General features: G+C 47.1%; 1 protein-coding gene across 1 annotated transcript in view; it reads right to left on the bottom strand.

The window, feature by feature from the left end:
• The window catches only part of Cdh4 (cadherin 4), a 459,219-nt gene that overhangs the window by 270,391 nt on the left and 170,656 nt on the right, over positions 1 to 18,172 (bottom strand). The window lies entirely within an intron of this gene.

Genomic DNA, 18,172 nt, shown 5'->3' with positions numbered 1-18,172 from the left:
GGTCTTTGGCTCAGACCCTCCTCCAGGGTTCTTGGTCCATGGGAACAACAATAGCTCATTCACACCACAAAAAAAGCACAGGCCATACCCCGTGCCCCCTGCGTTCATTTCCCTAGTTAGGAGCACCAGAAGTCAGGATTGGGGGAACCCTTCAAAGTTGCTGCTAACCTGACTCTGCACAGGGCTTCCACTGGCTGTGTGCAGCCCTCATCCCAGAAGAGAACCAGCCGAGGCTGCTTCCATCTTCAACTACGACTCACTCTCAACCCAGGATTATGTTAGACTTTTTTTTTAAAGACTGAATCCCATGTAGTCTCCGCTGGCTTCAAATCCCATGTGTAGCAATGGATGGTCTTTAACTTACGATCCTCCTGTTTCCATCTCCTGCATTCTGAGATTACAGACCAGCACCACTGTGTCCAGCTCATGCTGGGCTGTGATGAGAGCCCAGAGTTCCTTGCATGCTAAACAAGCACTCTACCATATGAGCGCCATCCCCAACAAACACCATCAGAGTCCAGTCAACCATCATGGATCCCCACAGTGACCTCTTTACTGTCCTCTGAACATAGCTGTCCACAGCCCTAGCCTCGCAGAAGACTCATTCTGCCAGTCTTGCATCATAGGCCTGCCTTCCAGTATATGAATGAAAAGCAGTCACACTGTTTATCAGGTTTAGGAGTTCTCTGGTGGAATTTTTAGGGTCACTTATATATACTATCATATTATCTGCAAATAGTGATATTTTGAATAGCCAGAAGCTGGAAAGAACCCAGATGTCCCTCAACAGAGGAATGGATACAGAAAACGTGATACATTTACACAATGGAGTACTACTCTGCTATTAAAAAGAATACATTTATGAAATTCTTAGGTAAATGGATGGATCTGGAGGATATCATCCTGAGGTAACCCAATCACAAAAGAAGTCACTAGATATGTATCCACTGATAAGTGGATATTGGCCCAGCAACTTAGAATACTCAAGATACAATTTGCAAAACAAGAAACTCAAGAAGGAAGACCAAAGTGTGGATACTTCATCCCTCCTTAGAATGGGGAACAAAATACCCATGGAAGGAGTTACAGAGACAAAATTTGGAACTGTGACAGAAGGAAGGACCATCCAGAGACTGCTCCACCCTGGGATCTATCCCATAAACAGTCACCAAACCCACATACTATGGCATATGCCAGCAAGATTTTGCTGACAGGACCCTGATATAGTGGCCTCTTGTGAGGCTATGCCAATGCCTGGCAAGTATAGAAGTGGATGCTCACAGTCAGCTATTGGATGGAACACAGGTCCCCCATTGGAGGAGCTAGAGAAAGTACCCACGGAGCTGAAGGGGTCTGCAACCCTATAGGAGGAACAACAATATGAACTAACCAGTATTCCCAGAGCTTGTGTCTCTAGCTGCATATGCAGAAGATGGCTTTCGTCAGCCATCATTGGGAGGAGAGGCCCTTGGTCTTGCGAAGATTATATGCCCCAGTACAGGGGAATGCCAGGGCCAGGAAGCGGGAGTGGGTGGGTTGGGGAGCAGGGCAGGGGGAGGATATAGGGGACTCTAGGGATAGCATTTGAAATATAAATGAAGAAAATATCTAATTAAAAAAAAAAAAAGAAAAGCAGCCACGCATTGAAAAGTCATTCCCACAAGAAATGCAGCCCCAAGCCCTACATCATAAGCAAAATGTTAGGCAGAGGAGGGTGAGTATGTGAGGGAAGAACACCGTCCACGCCGGGGCCTCCTTGATGTTTGCCTTTCCCCACATTAATAAGACACTTCTGAGCCAGGTCCTTAGGGAGGAGGCGGTGTGATGTGAACACGGTCCGGGAGAGAGCATGTTTTGTGACTGCCTTTGTTGAGATCAAGGGTATGAGGGATCAGAGTGATTAATTGTGTCTCTGGTCCCAATTAGGATGTGGATCAGATTTATAAACATGGCGAGTACATACCAGCGCCTCAATGGCCTTGGGCCTGGCCTGATGGTGCTTGGGATCTGAGAAGAAGTCAAAGTTCAGGGGGATCTGAGGAAGGATCAGCATCTTGGGTTCTCTGGACACACATCCATGCTTGCACTTGGCAGGAGTGGGCCACTTTGTACCATGTGGGCTCTGACCAGCGTTATTCTGGCTTGGGTAAAACTCAGCAGAGGGCTGTGGCACTGGCTGCAGGGTTAAGATGGGATTTGGTGATGTGGCTGAGCTTCCCCATTGGAAGCAGTGAGAACCACATACAGCTCACAGGGTGTGGATTCCATGACCTGGTTGAGAGAGAGGTCTAATAGCTGTCTGTATTCCCAGATGTCACTCAGTGCTGCCAGCATCGCAGAACAGGGGACCTCCCAATCTCCACCCTGCCAACCTCCAGATGAGGTTGTTGTAGGTGACTGTCCTGCTTCTGAAGGACATCAAACCGCATCCTTTACTAGCAAACCACCCTAAGAATGGTGACCTCCGAAAACTTCCAGGTACTCCACAGTGGTCCACAGTTGATGCACCTCTATCCCCAAACAAAAACAAGAGGACACAAATAACCACCAGTGGAAATCAACCACAGATGGCGTCTATGGACTTTCCTGGGCATCAGCTCCAGGGTCACAGCACCCCAGGGTCTGATAATACAAGGCACGGAGACTGTACATCTAGTGGGTTCTTTGAGAGAGGCATCTACAGTTGACTCAGGTGACAGGTGATGGGTGTTCTAGAGAGAATCTCAGGGGGCAGGCAGCCCTGTGGGTGTCTCACCCCGGTGACAGTTCAGGAATAGGCTCTACTCAATGACTATGGTCATAAGCCCGGCGATTCTGGGATACTTGCTCTTCCAGCCACCCGGTGATATCAAAACCCCAGATCCTAGGATAGAGGTACCATTCATGATCTGATGCAGGACCCAGGACAGACTGTCTCAGCCCCAGGGTGGCAGGTGGGAAGTAGAGGGTGGCTTTCACCCTCAGAGCACAAACAGAGAGAGAAGGATCTAGGCTGCACCCTGGGGTGTTCTTGGACAACCGGATCATATTGGATTTCTCTAGCTGAGGTGAACTATGGTCAGTTCCAACAGCCAAACATCCGCCTATCACAAGTAGTGTCAGTGTGTGAGGAAATAAAAGACAGCTTTGCTCATAGGGCCCAGAGTACTTGCTGCGATGGACTGAGGACAGCCATTAAGCTCAGGTTTATGCACATGGCCCCTCACACCCTTCACTCACCTGATTCCAACCTTGCGCCCAAGATCAGGAATGGCGCATGACCTCTGACACATGACCCGTGTTCCAGCAAGCCTGGGGCAGGTGAGGATCCTCCCCAGAACCCAGTCCCCATTTCTCCTTCTGCTAAGCTAAACATCCTTTCAGCTGCTTTTCCAGAAGAAGTCGGGGTGCTTAGTGGATTCGCTTTTATGATGTCTCCCTCTCTCCCCTCGGCTATGCTAGTGGGAACACATCCCACACTTGGGGGAAGGTCTGCACACTGGAACGTCTGCCAGGCACCTTCCAGATGCATCTCCCTGCACCTGAGCCCTGAATGGATGCCCCCCTCTGCCTCCACTGACCTGTTTTCCACTCACCACAGGACTTTAGTCCCATCATGTACATCTGCACCGCTCCTTCCTAATGCCAGCGGTCACCCAGGACCATGTATACCCAATCTGGGCCATGTATCATGACACCAGCCTCACACTCTATATGTGTCAGTGCTTCAGCATGCTCTAGTCTGCCTGGACTTTCCAAACACTGAAGGAACCTTTAGGGATGGTCCCAATGTTATAACATCATAATTATGTTATGAAATAAATAGAACGGGCACTCACAGGGATCCCTCCCTGTGTTTACTCCAGAAATCTTGAGACTTTGACTTATTAGGGTAGTAGTGTCTTTATAACACACAATCTAGAATATTCATAGGAAACACATTATTATCTGACTGAATTCTGTCAGGAACAAGGACAACAACAACCACACCCTCAAAACAGGGAGGGAAAGTAATGGTGTTTTATTCTGAGATGTCTGCAGCGATTTTAACTGACTATTTCTCTCTACCTGTAACCATTAGGAAGCTTGCACCACGTGGGGGTCACCTACAGTGCTTGGAGGACCATCCTGGCACTCAGACTGTGAGGCACACATCTCTAGATCACGCCTCTCTCTGACTCTTCTAGCTGCACTGTCTTTCACAGCACTAGGTGGGTACAGCAATGACTAACGGGGCCCCAGAAGACCGGGTCTTCTTACTTTCAGATAATATCATGATCTTATCCCTAAGCCATGTGACACAAGGTGGGGACACTTCTCACCCACACAAGTAACATCGCACACTCTTCTTTCCAGTAGACAGCGAGAATCCTCAACTCTTTGCAACTGTCCCTTGAACCGGCAACATCACCGAAGCCATTGTGGCCAATAGGAAGAGCCCCGGCAGCCTGAGCAGAGTGCCGGGACATCAGCTTGTGGAAGTAGAAACAGACACCGGAGCGTGTGAGAAAAACAATGCAGAGGTGTCCTTGTCATTCTCAAGGACAGAACTCAGCTCGATCCCTGGGGCTGCTGAGAGATTAGAACGTTCCTCACAGGGAGAGCAGGTTCTGAAGTTCACACAGACATCCGGTGTTCTGCCTCATTCGGACTAACCATTCTGACTTCAGGTTGGAGTCTTCCAATCATTTGGTCTGTGAACTTCCCAAGTCAGAAAGTCCACAGCAAACACACTGCTTTGTAGCTTGCTGCATAGCTATTGCATCTTTACCCCTGCATTCACATGTACATGCTGAACCAAGATACACCAAGACGTGCCATCGTAGACTTGGAAAACATGGCCAGCATCCCTCGCGCACAGGCCAAGAATCATCAGCCTGTGGGTGCATGGCCAGGGGGTGGCTCTTACTGTACATGGGGTCTTCACTCACATCTCTGGAACCAGGAAGTGGAGGGAACATTCTTGCTGGTGTGACGGCCAGTATAGACACACGTATGCCCAGCTTTAGCAGTGAGGCACTTACCTAGGAATAAATGGAAAGGTTTGTGAGTTGAATAGAGCCTCTCCCACTGGATTCCTGGCCTAGTTCTTGTTCATGAACGTCAGGACCAAAGACAGCTTGGGGAGGAAAGGGTTTATTTGGCTTACAGGCTATTGTAATTGGTCATCAAAGAAAGCCAAAGCAGGAATTATGGAGGCACATTCCTGACTGGCTTGCTCTTCTCCTGGCTTATGTTCAGCCAGATTCTTACATAAACCAGGTGCCCTGGGGTGCCCCATAAGTGATTCTGGGTCCTCGTAAGTCAACTAGCCATTAAGAACATGTCCCACATACTGGTCCCCTGGCCAGTCTGATTCAGGATATTCTTCAGTTGAGGTTCCTTCTTCCCAGGTGACTCTAAATTTGACAAGTTGACATCTGAAGCCATGGTGGTGTCCTAAGGAGTGAGGTCTGGTCCCTTTGTAATGACCAGTACCTGAAACTTTTTAGTTTGCTTTTTTGGTTTGTTTGCTTGTTTGTTTGTTTGTTTGAGACAGGGTCCCCCTAGTCGCCTTAGCTGGCCTGGAACTCATTATACAGTCCAGGCTGGCTTTAAACACATAGAGACCCCTCTGCCTCTGCCTCTCAAGTGCTGGGGTTCAAGGCAAGTGCCACCACGCCCATTCTGAAAACTCCTGTACTTTCCAGTGACATTCTGCAACATACTTCCCTGAATCTTGGGGCCATGGGGAGACATGTGCTTAAAGGGTTGGGGACTCAGAAAGAACAAGAGAGCCAAGACAAAGGCCAGCACCTCTGTTACTCCAGCCAGGTCTCCTCACCCTCGCTATTCACCCACCAGGGCTCTCACTGGCAAAGAACAACCAGGAGAATGACAAAGACCAGCATCTCCCAAGTGTCCCTGGCTCCACTCAACTTGCTCTCCCCAGGGCTCTTCTTTCCACCATCTTGAAACTGGTGTTCAGTATAGGATCCAGGATAATAATTCCATCTAAACTGCCTCCTCACACGGCCTGAAACGTCTAGCTACACCACAGCCCAGCTATACCATAGCACACAGAAGTGTCTGCTGAGGGCTTCGAAGTCCTGACTCTGAAAGGACCCTGGGATAGTTAACTGCCTATAAAACGTAGATTCTTTTACTTCATTGGCATTGTTCCTGGTGGACGTTGTGAAGCACAGCACACTGGAGACACTGCAATCACGGCACAAGGGTAGCTAAGTGTCCAGAACTGTAAAGAATGCGCTCTCCTGTACCCCATGCCGGGAGAGTTACTGTGGCTGCCATGTAGCCCCCCAGTGGTTCCCACCCGAGGCTCACTCTTTAGAAGAACGCCTTGGGGCTGGATCATGGAGGGATTTGGAAAAGTCTGAAGAGGCAGCCTGGGGAAAGTTTGGGATCTCATTCACTTTAACAGTGACTTTTGTAGAATCTCAGAACAACAAGCTTCCAACCAAAACGTGCATAATTAATGAGTGGACGCCCTGGCTTCTGGAGAAATGAGGGCTACCAGGAATCAGAGTAGAGCTCACTCCTGTTACATTCCAAGAAATAACTTGTCAGAATTTCCTCTTATGTCCTGGGAGTTTAAATGAGGTTGGACTTTAAAACAAAAGATTAATTTATTTGGCAGATAAAATTTCAAGAGAGTGAGAATTCAGGGGGCGGCATGGTTCCTGCTAGCTGCTTTTAGCTGGGCTTATAGTGGGATTGGAGAGCAAAGAAAAAAAATTGGAGAAAAAAATAGACAAGTTTTAAATTAGCCAGAAAAGAAGTGATTCAACGTTGGAGGGAATGGTTGTTAGGGAGATTAATACAGTTAAATAGAAATCAAGGGCTTTGCATCTAGATAATAGGAAAGACACCTCAAGAAACTGATAGAACTGGTCAACTCCACCCCTAAAGGCTTCCATGATGCTGTGGGATATCTTATACAGGTCACAGGGACCTTGGTAAATGTTTCCCTGGGCTCAGCCACTGATGACAGCTTCACACATATGTGGCTGTCAGTGTTACGGAGTCATGGAGGTGTCCACCCAGACTTCAGAGGAGGGTAGAGGAGGTCGGGAAATGTGTGGCAGAGTCAGAGCCCTGAAGACTCTGGGGGGCCATCGGTGAAGCTGTGCAGGTCAGTGAGACTGCTGAGAAGAAAGGCCAGGCCCAGGGTGGAGTCAGTCCAGGAGAGAGGGCAAGAAGTGCAGATAACAGGTCTTGGGCTCCAAAAGCCTGCTGGAGCTGGCACCGTGATACTATGTGTCCTAGATGCTGGATATGGAACTGCAAGATTTACTCTGTGTACTTTGGTGGCATCCTGGTTAGAACCACTATACCCCTATTCACAACCACTCCACCTTAGATTACCCTTAGTCCTTATTTTATTATTATTAATTATTTATTACTTTTATTATTTTAATTATTTTGTTATCAATTATTGCTAATATGATTGTTTGTTCATATTTATTATGACTAGAGTACCTTGCCTTTTGAGTTTATAAAGTCTCATAGCTAAGAGCTTGCTTTGGGTCTTAGAAGAGGCATTCAACATAACACGGAATTAGATTTTATTTTATTTTATTTTATTTTATTTTATTTTATTTTATTTTATTTTATTTATTTTGGTTTCTCGAGACAGGGTTTCTCTGTGTTAGCCCTGGCTGTCCTGGAACTCCCTCTGTAGACCAGGCTGGCCTCGAACTCAGAAATCCGCCTGCCTCTGCCTCCCAAGTGCTGGGATTAAAGGAGTGTGCCACCACTACCCAGCAACACGGAATTTTAAACACTAGTGGACCTCTTAAGTCTTTGGGAAGATGCATTTTGTTTTATAAGATGACCATGAACCCCTTGGAGCAAGGGGAGAAAGGTTATAATTTGAAGGTGAAATGCTCCCCGTGGGCTTGTGGTTAAGTGCTTGTTGGCCAGATGGTGGAGCTATGTGGGGAGGGTCAGGAAACTAGAAGGGGTGGGGCCTGCCTGGAGGAAACAAGTCATGGGGTCAGGGATTTGAGGACGTCCTCCTCTCTCTGCTACCTGGTTACCATGGGATGAGCAGCATGGGCCACATGATCCTGCCTCTGTGATATGCTACCTCCTCCTAAGGGGCTCCAGAAATGTGAGCCAAGAAACTGTGCACTGAACGACTGGATAAGAGAGCAAAGACGTCATTCTCTAGTATTTCTGCCAGGCATTTGGTCACAAATACCTGTGGCAACCAGCACAGACACATGGGGTTTTTCCTTTCCAGGCTGTGGCAGAAAAGACTACAAAGTCATCTTCATTCTCCACCTCAATACACACATGGAGAGAGAGAGACAGACAGACAGACAGACAGACAGAGACAGAGAGACAGAGAGAGAGACAGAGAGACACAGAGAGACAAACACACACACAGAGAGAGAGAGAGAGAGAGAGGAGCAGAGCTCTAGCTAGGCAGATACCACTGAGATGGGGCCTCAAGTTTACATTGTTCCAGTGCCATGTTGTAGAATTTTAATGAGTAAGTTCTGCAGGCTCTGCTCCCAGTCACGTATTTTAGTTCAGTCTGCAATTCCAGATGCGAACATGAGTAATGACAATATAATCTGTAATTATGGTGTCCGAGCCCTCCTCAGTGTGCACCCCTTCCTTTATTACCACCGTATACCCCATTAAAAATTTAATTTCCATTTCCGAACACAGCCTGTAATATTTCCATTATTTGGCAAACACAACTGAAATGTAAACGAATTACTGACACACGCTGAAGCTGAGCCCCCCGCCCACCCCCCGGCCAGCTCAGCTATCTCTGAGGACACCCCGCAGCTCCTGATCAGACAGAGAAGTGACCGTCCTCCTGTTGACGGCTGTTGTCTTAGCAACAAGAGCCATCAAATGCTAACAATAATGGTCCTAATGGCTCAGTCCAGGACTTGGTGACATGGGGGCCGTGCGCAGCATCCTTCTGAGCGGGTCGTGTAGATGTTTCACCGACCCTTTGGCACCCTCAGGATGCACAGCTCTCATGATTTGGCATGAGCGCCAAGGTCTGGAGGAGCTCAGCCTAGGTCATTTGAAGGAGGTCAGCCTGGGCCTCAGTGAGGTCAGAGTAGGATCCTCTCTGGGTTTCCACCACTGCATTGAAAGCCTTGCCCAGAGCTGCTAGGTGCCAATGACACGCTCATAGGATGACTGTCTCAGAGTCCTGCCTATCCTGAACTGTAGGACCCATGAGATGGATTTGTCATGCATCTGCAGGATAAGGGCTCAGGTTGATCTTGGGAGCAAGGCTTAAGCTATCTGGACCAAGGTGTACATGTGGTCAGTCACCTGTGAACAGTGCTTCGTCACCTAGCATGCCACGTGTCCCTCTGAAAAGCATGGTGGAAGATGGCTTGTCTGAGGAGGAACACGTTAGCACATCTCCAGTCTTCTTGTGTGCTGGGGAGGCTTCCCTTGTGGCCAGAAGAAACAAGGACCGAGCAGAAGGAAGCATTAGACTTTTAGGTAGGGAAACTGAGGCCAAGTGTGGGGGTAAGATCTGGCAGAGAGAGAGGCCTGGGCTTCCCTAGGGCTCTCCTGTGATCCTCGGTATGAGGAACAGTGGGCCCGTGCATAGATGTGCCCACCACGGCCTCATGAATTCAGAATGCAGCTGTGGAGATATGGCTACCTGAGCCACGGTGGTGTCCGTGGCCCCTGGGTGCCCGCTTCTGCCTCTGTGTGGCTGGTGAGGACCAGCTCATGCTGCCTCTCCGGCCACGTGAGGCTGAGCAAGCTGAGGCACCTTCGTCCTAGAGCCTGCTAAATGAATTGAAGAAATGTCACAGACTTGGCTACTCTATCCTTTCTTACTGCTTAGGGATCACGATGCAATGTTCTACTCCTGGAGGTAGCTCGTTCAGAAGTGAGAACCCTGGAACTTACCCCCCCCCCCGAAACGGAGTTATGCAATAGACACCGTTAAAATCACGCCACAGTAGCACACACCTGTAATCCCAGCACATACTACTTCTTAGGTAATGTGTTGTGTCTTTTGATAGTCTCTTTTTAGAACAGTGCTTCTCACCCTTCCCAGTACTGTGACCCTTTGATACAGTTCCTTATGTTGTGGTGACCCCCTAACCATACAGTTATTTTTGTAGGTATTTCATAACTGTAATTTTGCTACTGATATGATTTTTATGTAGATGTCTTTGCTTTCTGGTGGTCTTAGGTGACCCTTGTGAAAAGGTCATTCAACCCCCCTCAAAGGGGTCATGACCCACAGGTTGAGAACCTCTGCTCTAGAGCATATGCGCTGTGGTCTGGGTCCTGTTTCCCGACCACAGCTCCACCTCTGGAACCTGCCACACACCCATGATGCAGCTATGAGTTTAACATGAACAGGCGAGTGAATATCCCCTTTGAAGCTAAATGGTCAGTGTCAGATCTGCGAACCTCAGTTTTCCCATTCTGAACAGATCTTGGTTCCTAGAAGATGGCAGATGTCCATCAAACAAGAAATGATGGGTGGGTGTCAGCTTCATGCTCGGTGTGCAAGCATGTGTGTGTGTGTCCGTGCATGCACGCCTGTGCATGCATACAAGACTTCATGCATGCACATGCATTCATACATCATCCATCTTGGTTTTTGAAATAGGATCTCTCATGAGTCTGCAACTTACTTATTAGACTCTGCCGGCTGAGTCCATGTGTCTCTGCTTTTTTAGTGCTGGGTCATAGAGGTTTGCACATATATCATATATGCATATACAATATATGTATGTATTATATATACATATATGTACAGACACACACATATATATATATACATACATATATATACACACACATATATGCATACACACACACACACACACACACACACACACACACACACACATCCTGGGACTGAAGCTTGTACTCAGGTCTTTGGCTCACAGGGCAGGCACTTTACAGTGAGTCACCTTCTCAGGCCAAGTGCCGCAGTTTGATCAACCCAGCACCCCAGCAGATGCAGCACAGCCTGTCACCCCCTACACAAGCAATTGCATGGTAAGCTGGAAGCAGGACAAGCAGAGCAGGGCTCGGCGCCGTCTTCACTGAGCCTCATCTCTGCTATTCTTTGTTACCTCAAATTGATGTCTTTGACTGGATGTCTCTTAGAGAAATTCTTAACTGCTATGTAATAAAATCTATTAGAGATTAATTCAAGTTCTCCCACATATAGATTTTTTTGTGTGTGTGTAGATACAGAAGGTTTTAGAAGAATTATTCTCTCACGCATATTTTATTAAAAAGTCTGGTGCTAAACATCACTTTTCTTAAAACAAAATTACTACCTGCAAGGAAATAGCTGTTTTTGAAAGAAAGAAAAGGGGTGGGGGTGGGGGGCCTTCCCGTGAGCCTTCCGCAATGAGCTGTGAGTTGTTTGTTAAGTACTGAAGGGGTACGGGGGAGACAGCTCATTTGTTAAATGACAAAATTTCAACTCCAAGGATTCATCCATGGTTCCCTTTCATAGCAGTGGATGACTTTTCCAAATCTACTCAGGGCTGTAGCTTCCAGAGACTTGCACACAATACGAGAGGGAGCAGAGGTGGAGGGATATTTTGTGATCAAGTTCAGGGGAAGAAGAGGAGGAAGCGACACTTGACACAAAACTTCAGCAAACTCAGCGGATGGCTAAAACTGGTGACTGTTACAGGAGTCAGAGCCCTGAAGTGACTTCACACCAAGCCAGTGCCCAGAGGGGCGGGCTTAGGAGTAGACTGTATTCCCAGCCTGCCCAGCTCTCAGGGTGTACCCCTGCAAAGGGCTTCTGGAACCTAGTTAGATGAGGTGAACTGTGGTCACACAGCCCCACCCTCTTGACATTTCCATCTCCGTACAGGCAATTATGCTGGTGCTCTGTCAGCACAGCACACACCTGAGTCTCATCGGGCTTCACTTTGCCCAGACTTGGTTGTCTGTCTGTCTCAGCCTCCTGTGGACATTCTGTCCTCTCTGGGAGTCTACAGTATATGCTTTGTCTCTGGTGGGAGCACTATCTAGGGGTGAAGTGGGAGGAGTCTAGATCCTCACCCTAGAGTCATCCCCAAGAACCAGTCTGCTGGGGAGCCAAGGAGCAAACTGGGAGCTGGGGGGGGGGCGGGGAGGAAGAGGAAGAAAGGAGACATGGAATGAGAGGAGGTGGGGGGAAAGAGGAGGTAGAGAGGAAGGGGAATGCTGGGGATGGGGAAAGAAAGTGGGGGGGGGTGAAGAGGAGTAAAGTGGGGAGGGGAACATGAAGAGGGAGAGGATTGGAGGCCCTGAAGACTAGGTCAGCTTTACCATCATGCAGTCACTCAGCTCCTAGGACAGAGTGGCCCTGCCCTCTGGGACTGTCTGTGTCCCTGCTGCCTGACCCCTGCAGGGAGGCACGGAGGACCACAGCTTTCCTTCACCCTGCAGAGAGGGACCAAATCACTGACAGAGTTAGTCCTGGAGGGCCTTCCCTCACCAGCTTCTTGGTTCTCTCTTTCTAGCTTGTTCTCAACAATGGGATTTTTGGGGGCCAATGGGGGTGTTACCCACAGGGTAGGGGTTGCTTTTCTAGAAGCAAAAGATTCAGAGACCCCAAAGCTGCTTCTGAGGGAGGGGAGTCATGTCTGTCAGGGTGTAGCACACATGTGGATCATAGGTTTCAGGGATGGCAAGGTCGGGTGGAAGGTGGGCTGCACGGTCAGGGGCAGGGCCACTCAGCTTTTCCTGAAAGAAAGCAAGGTGAAAATCCATTTCCAAGGTCACTGCTGAGCTGAAATCTGACCCTCAGGATGAAGTTCAAGGCTTTGGACTTAGATGCCCAGCCCTGGTCATACACCTGCTACAGAGCAGAAACCCTTACACCCGGAGGCTCCTCCATGGAATCCATCCAACACTTCACCTGCAGTCTGAGCAGAGAATTCCATCATCTCTTCTGCCCCTGAAACCCACCCACTTCCCAGAAGGCAACTCTATCTCCCTTAGGGATTTGTTCCTGGAGACCCTATAATGGCACTTCTTTTATGTACTCTGCTATAGAAATGTCATCATAGGCGCACACTCTATTTGTGGTCATGTGCCCGGTGCTCAGTGCCCAGTACTCAGTACCCAGTGCTCAGTGCCCAGGACTCAATGCCCAGTGCCTAGTGCTCAGTGCCCAGTGCTCAATGCTCAGTGCCCAGGGCTTAGTGCCATCTTGACAACAGAGTAATATGAGGCAGACTTGGATAAAACCAAACCAGACAAGACAAAAGGCTCGCCCAGTGTTCACTGAATAAATTAAGGGATGGGGTAGGTGGGTAGAACAATCTCACAGACTTCTACTGATGACTCCCCAGTATCTTAGAGCAATTCCCCAATTCTTGAGCAGAAAATCTGTCCCTTGAAACCAAAACCAACCAGAGACCCAGCGCCTGACCTTTCACCCTGCCACATGCTTACACCCTCTAGTGTTCATTGTGGCCTGGAGCTGTTGGCACACCCTGGATCTGCTCTGGGACAGGTATAGGGAGGAAGAAACCACATATTTCCAAGATGTAAATGAAAATAAAAGGGATGTGAATGGGGCTCATCAGTGTTTGTATTTCCTATTAAATAATGTGCACTCTGTAATTAATTCTACCTGTTTATTCTCATTTTTCTACATGGCTCCTTGAACCATGGATCTAGGACACTTTTATTTTTCTTGGGCAGCTCCTCTTGGTGCAGAGTGGCCCTTGTGCTCCACGGAACACGCCATGTTGTGATTCATCTTGAGCCCTGCACCGGGACTCCTGCCACCGGGTAGCTCATCTTTTCGTCTACTCTGTACAAGCTTCCTTTGGGTTTTGGCTTACTGTAGCCTCTCCAAAGGAGGCTTTAGCTGTTTGCAGTTGCCCTTCCTCAAACACTTTGTATTTCTGTTTTGTTCCTAGTGCTTCTTGCTTTCCAATATTGCAATTCTGTATTAGTTTGGTGGGTCATGACTTGTCTGGTCTTCCTCTGCCTCTCAAGGGCAGATGTCTCTTCTGCCATTTTTTCCATACTATCTCCAACTCCAATTATGATTGGCATATAGCAGGCTACAGTATAAAAGTCAAAACCCCATAGAACTCTCCCCTGAAAACCCCACCACCACAAGCACCATCAACATGAACAATTAACACCAGATTGAACATCACCAACATCAATATCAGTACAAAAATATTAGCACCTCAGCATTGATATCAATGCCACCTACTATTGATGACTCCCCAACATCTTAGAATAGCTCCCAACTCCTGAGCAGAAAATCTGTCCCTTAAACCTAAAGCCAACCCTAGACACAGTATCTAATTTTGACTACCAAATAAACAATGCTTTGACTACCAAAATTAAACACCATCAACATCAGCATCTGCATCAGTAGCATCAATATCATCATGAGAAATGCCAACATCAGCATCAAAATGTCAACACCAAGAACACTGATACTGACACTGCTACAAGCAGCATCAGCAATGCCAAAAACACCGACAAGAACTCCATCATCAGCATCAATAACATTGACACCTCCATCGACGAGACTAACACCCACATAAACAAAATACCAATACGGTCAGAGCAGGCACACTAACATCACTTCCATAACCACCACCAAGATCACTAACACAAATGCTACCAACACCAGCATTGATAACATCAATATCATTATTATTATCAATACTACAAACACTCACATCAGAAAAACATTAACACCAGTGTAATAACACCAACCTTACCACCAAGCATGAAGTGGTTTGAATGATCATGGCCCCCAAGGACCCATATATTTGAATGCCTGGCCACAGTTTATGGAACTGTTTGGGAAAGATTAGGGGTGTGGCCTTGTTGGAGGAGGTGTGTCACTGAGGGTGACCTATGAGACTTCAAAAGCCCATGGCTTTCCCAGCTATCTCTCTGCTTCATGGTTGTTTCAACATGTCAGCTCTCAGCCACGACTCCAGAACCATGCTAGTCTGCCTGCTGCCATGTTTCCTACCACAATGCTTATGAACTCTACTACTGTCTGGAGCCCTGAGCCATGAATTAAATGATTTCTTTTTTGAGTTGCCTTGTTCATGGTGGTTTTATCACAGTGATAGAACAGTAACTAAGACAAGCAGCATCAGCAATTCAACCTATCAATAATGAAAAGCACTGACAATCGGCATTCTCATCAATAACTGTGATAGTACCATCAACTTCACAACATCAGTAGCAGCACCCTAATGCCAACACCTTCAATATTGAAATCAGCCTCACCACCAGGAACATAAGATTACCAACATGAGCCACATTAGACTTCCAATATGAACCCCATTAGACTACCAACATGAGCCCCATTAGACTACCAACATGAGCCACATTAGACTACCAACATGAACCCCATTAGACTACCAACATGNCATTAGACTACCAACATGAACCCCATTAGACTACCAACATGAACCCCATTAGACTATAAACAAGAACTCATTAGACTATCAACATGAATCCCACTAGACTACCAACATGAACCCCATTAGAATACCAACAAGAACCCCATTAGACTATCAACAAGAACTCATTAGACTATCAACATGAATCCCACTAGACTACCAATATGATCCCCACCAACATCCGCATCAGCACTGTCTTAGTCACTGTTCTATAGCTGTGAAGAGATGCCATGATCAAGGCAACACTTACAAATGAAAGCATTTAACTGAGGGCTTGCTTACAGTTTCACAGACTTAGTCCATGTCATTGTGGTGGGGAGCATGGTAACGTGCATAGTCCTATTGTGCAAGCTGAGGGCTATATCCTGATCCACAAGCTAAGAGAGAGACTAGGCCTAGCACCCTTAGTGACACACTTCCTCCAACAAGGCCACACCTCCTAATCATTCTAATCCTTCTCTCTGATGTCTTAGCATTCAAATATATGGCCCTATGGAAGCCATTCTTATTCAAACCACCACATTCCTCTCCCTGGTCCCATAGACTATAGCTATATCATTATGTAAAATGCATTCAGTCCCACTTCAAAAGTCTCCATAGTCTATAATAGCCTCGGAATCAAAGTTCAGTCTCTTCTGAGACTTGTGACAATCCCTTAACTATAACCCCCTGCAATATAAGAAAGAGCATTGCATACTTTCAACATACAGTGGCACAGAGTATTTGTGGCCATTCCAAAAGGAAGGGAAGGCAGCAGTGGAAATATTGGACCAAAGCATCTGAAAAGCAGTAGGGTAAACTCCAAACTCTGCATCTCCATATCTGATGTCAAAGCTCTTCAGATCTCCCAACTCCTTTCTGCTTTGTTGACTGAACCACAGTTCTCTCTCTCTCTCTCTCTCTCTCTCTCTCTCTCTCTCTCTCTCTCTCTCTCTCTCTCTCTCTCTCTCTCTCTCTCTCTCTCTCTCTCTCTCTCTCTCTCTCTCTCTCTCTCTGGCTGGTTCTACTCTCTGTTAGCAGCTCTTCTCAGCAGGTATCCCACAACCCTGGCATCTCCCACATCTTGTTGTCTCCAAAACAATCCAGGCTTTCTCTTCACAGCTTCATACAATGGCCTGCCTAGGCCTCCATGGGGAAACCCCCTTGACACACACCTGGCTTCAGCAGCTTTCTTTAGTTACAGAAGGAGATTCTACAACCCCCTTTTTTCTATCCTTGACTCTGATATCAGAACCATGTGGCCAAAGCTGCCAAATTCTGCTGCTTGATGGGGCTGGAACTTGGATCCCTCCTTCAGTTACATTTGTAGCATCTTTCTCTTATTGATGGTTTCCTTTACTGCTTAAGCTTTCTAAAAATTCCTTTTCACAGGTTGAGAGCTGAGCTGGTGGGCCTTGCCCTGAGGTCACCACTCCCTTTATTCCAGTTAGCATGAGGCTTTGTGTTCAATGTTATCTCCTTGGGCACAGGACTTAGCTCCAATAAAACATTTCCAGGTGCCCCTCTTCTCCAGCACCTTGCATTTTTCCTTTCTCTGCTTACTGCTTTTCATTGTAGATCTGCACAACAGTGACCAGCAATAGCACATGACACAGTCAATACTAGGCTGTCTTGAAATTTCCTCTGCCAGTGCCATTGATCCATATTCTTTCATTTAGCCTTAGACAGATTTTTAGGACATGGACAAAAGGCAGCTACATACTAATATTCTTCCCCTCTGAAACCTCTTGGACCAGGCTATCACAGTTGACGTCACGTCAGGACCAGTGTCCATGCTCCAACTAGGATTTTCCAGTAAGACCCACTTAACGTGTTCAGCCACTTTTCTAGTCCAGAGTAAAAATTTTTTCATATTTTTCCAACAGACAACTTGGTCAGACTCCACTCCCTGGTACTAACTTCTGTCTTAGCCATTGTTTAATTGCTGTGAGGAGACACCTGACCAAGGAAACTCTTATAAAAGAAAGCATTTAACCCTGGGGGAAGGGTGTGATGGGGGAGGATGGGAGGGGTGACAGGGATCTTTGCTAACAGTTTCAGAGACTTAGTATGTTATCATAATGGAGGGGAGCACAGCAGCAAGCATGGCTCTGGAGCAGCAACTGAGCTCCATCTTACTTCACATGCCAAGTCAGAGACCGAGAGGGGTGTGCACTTTTGACACTTCAAAGCCCATCCCCAGTGACCCATTTCATTCCAGTCCTTCTCAAATAGTGTTACTCCCTAATGACTAAGATTTCAAAAATATGTCCTATGGGGTCAATCTTCAAACCACTACAAACATCAATAACATCAATGCCACCATCTATATCACCAATACCAGCATCAAATATCAACACCATTAACACTGATATCGACGGCACCACCAGCCTTGGCCATGCCAGCATCACAAATAAAAACACCACTCTTGTCAGCTTTTAGTATGAATAACATCAACAAAACACCACCACCTAAAGCAACATCATCGACATCAGCACCATGGACAGCGACATCAGCAGCGTCAATATTGCTATAAATACCACCACTACCAGCACCAGCTACAACAGGATTAGAATCAACAGTAACAGCACCAACATCATTAAAAACATCACTGGCATGAGCATCAGCACCACACAGCATCAGCAACACCCACATCAGCACCACATAGCATCAGCAAACATCAGAATCACATTACTATCATCAACACAAAATCACCATCAAAAAGACTACCACCATATCACCACCATTAATATCATAGCATTAATAATGCAAGCTTTGCAGCCTATAATAATACC

This window comes from Mus pahari, chromosome 3 (assembly GCF_900095145.1).
Source record: "Mus pahari chromosome 3, PAHARI_EIJ_v1.1, whole genome shotgun sequence".
Lineage (NCBI taxonomy): Eukaryota > Metazoa > Chordata > Mammalia > Rodentia > Muridae > Mus > Mus pahari.
The sequence above is the reverse complement of the archived record's forward strand: the minus strand, read 5'-3'. Positions and strand labels throughout refer to the sequence as shown.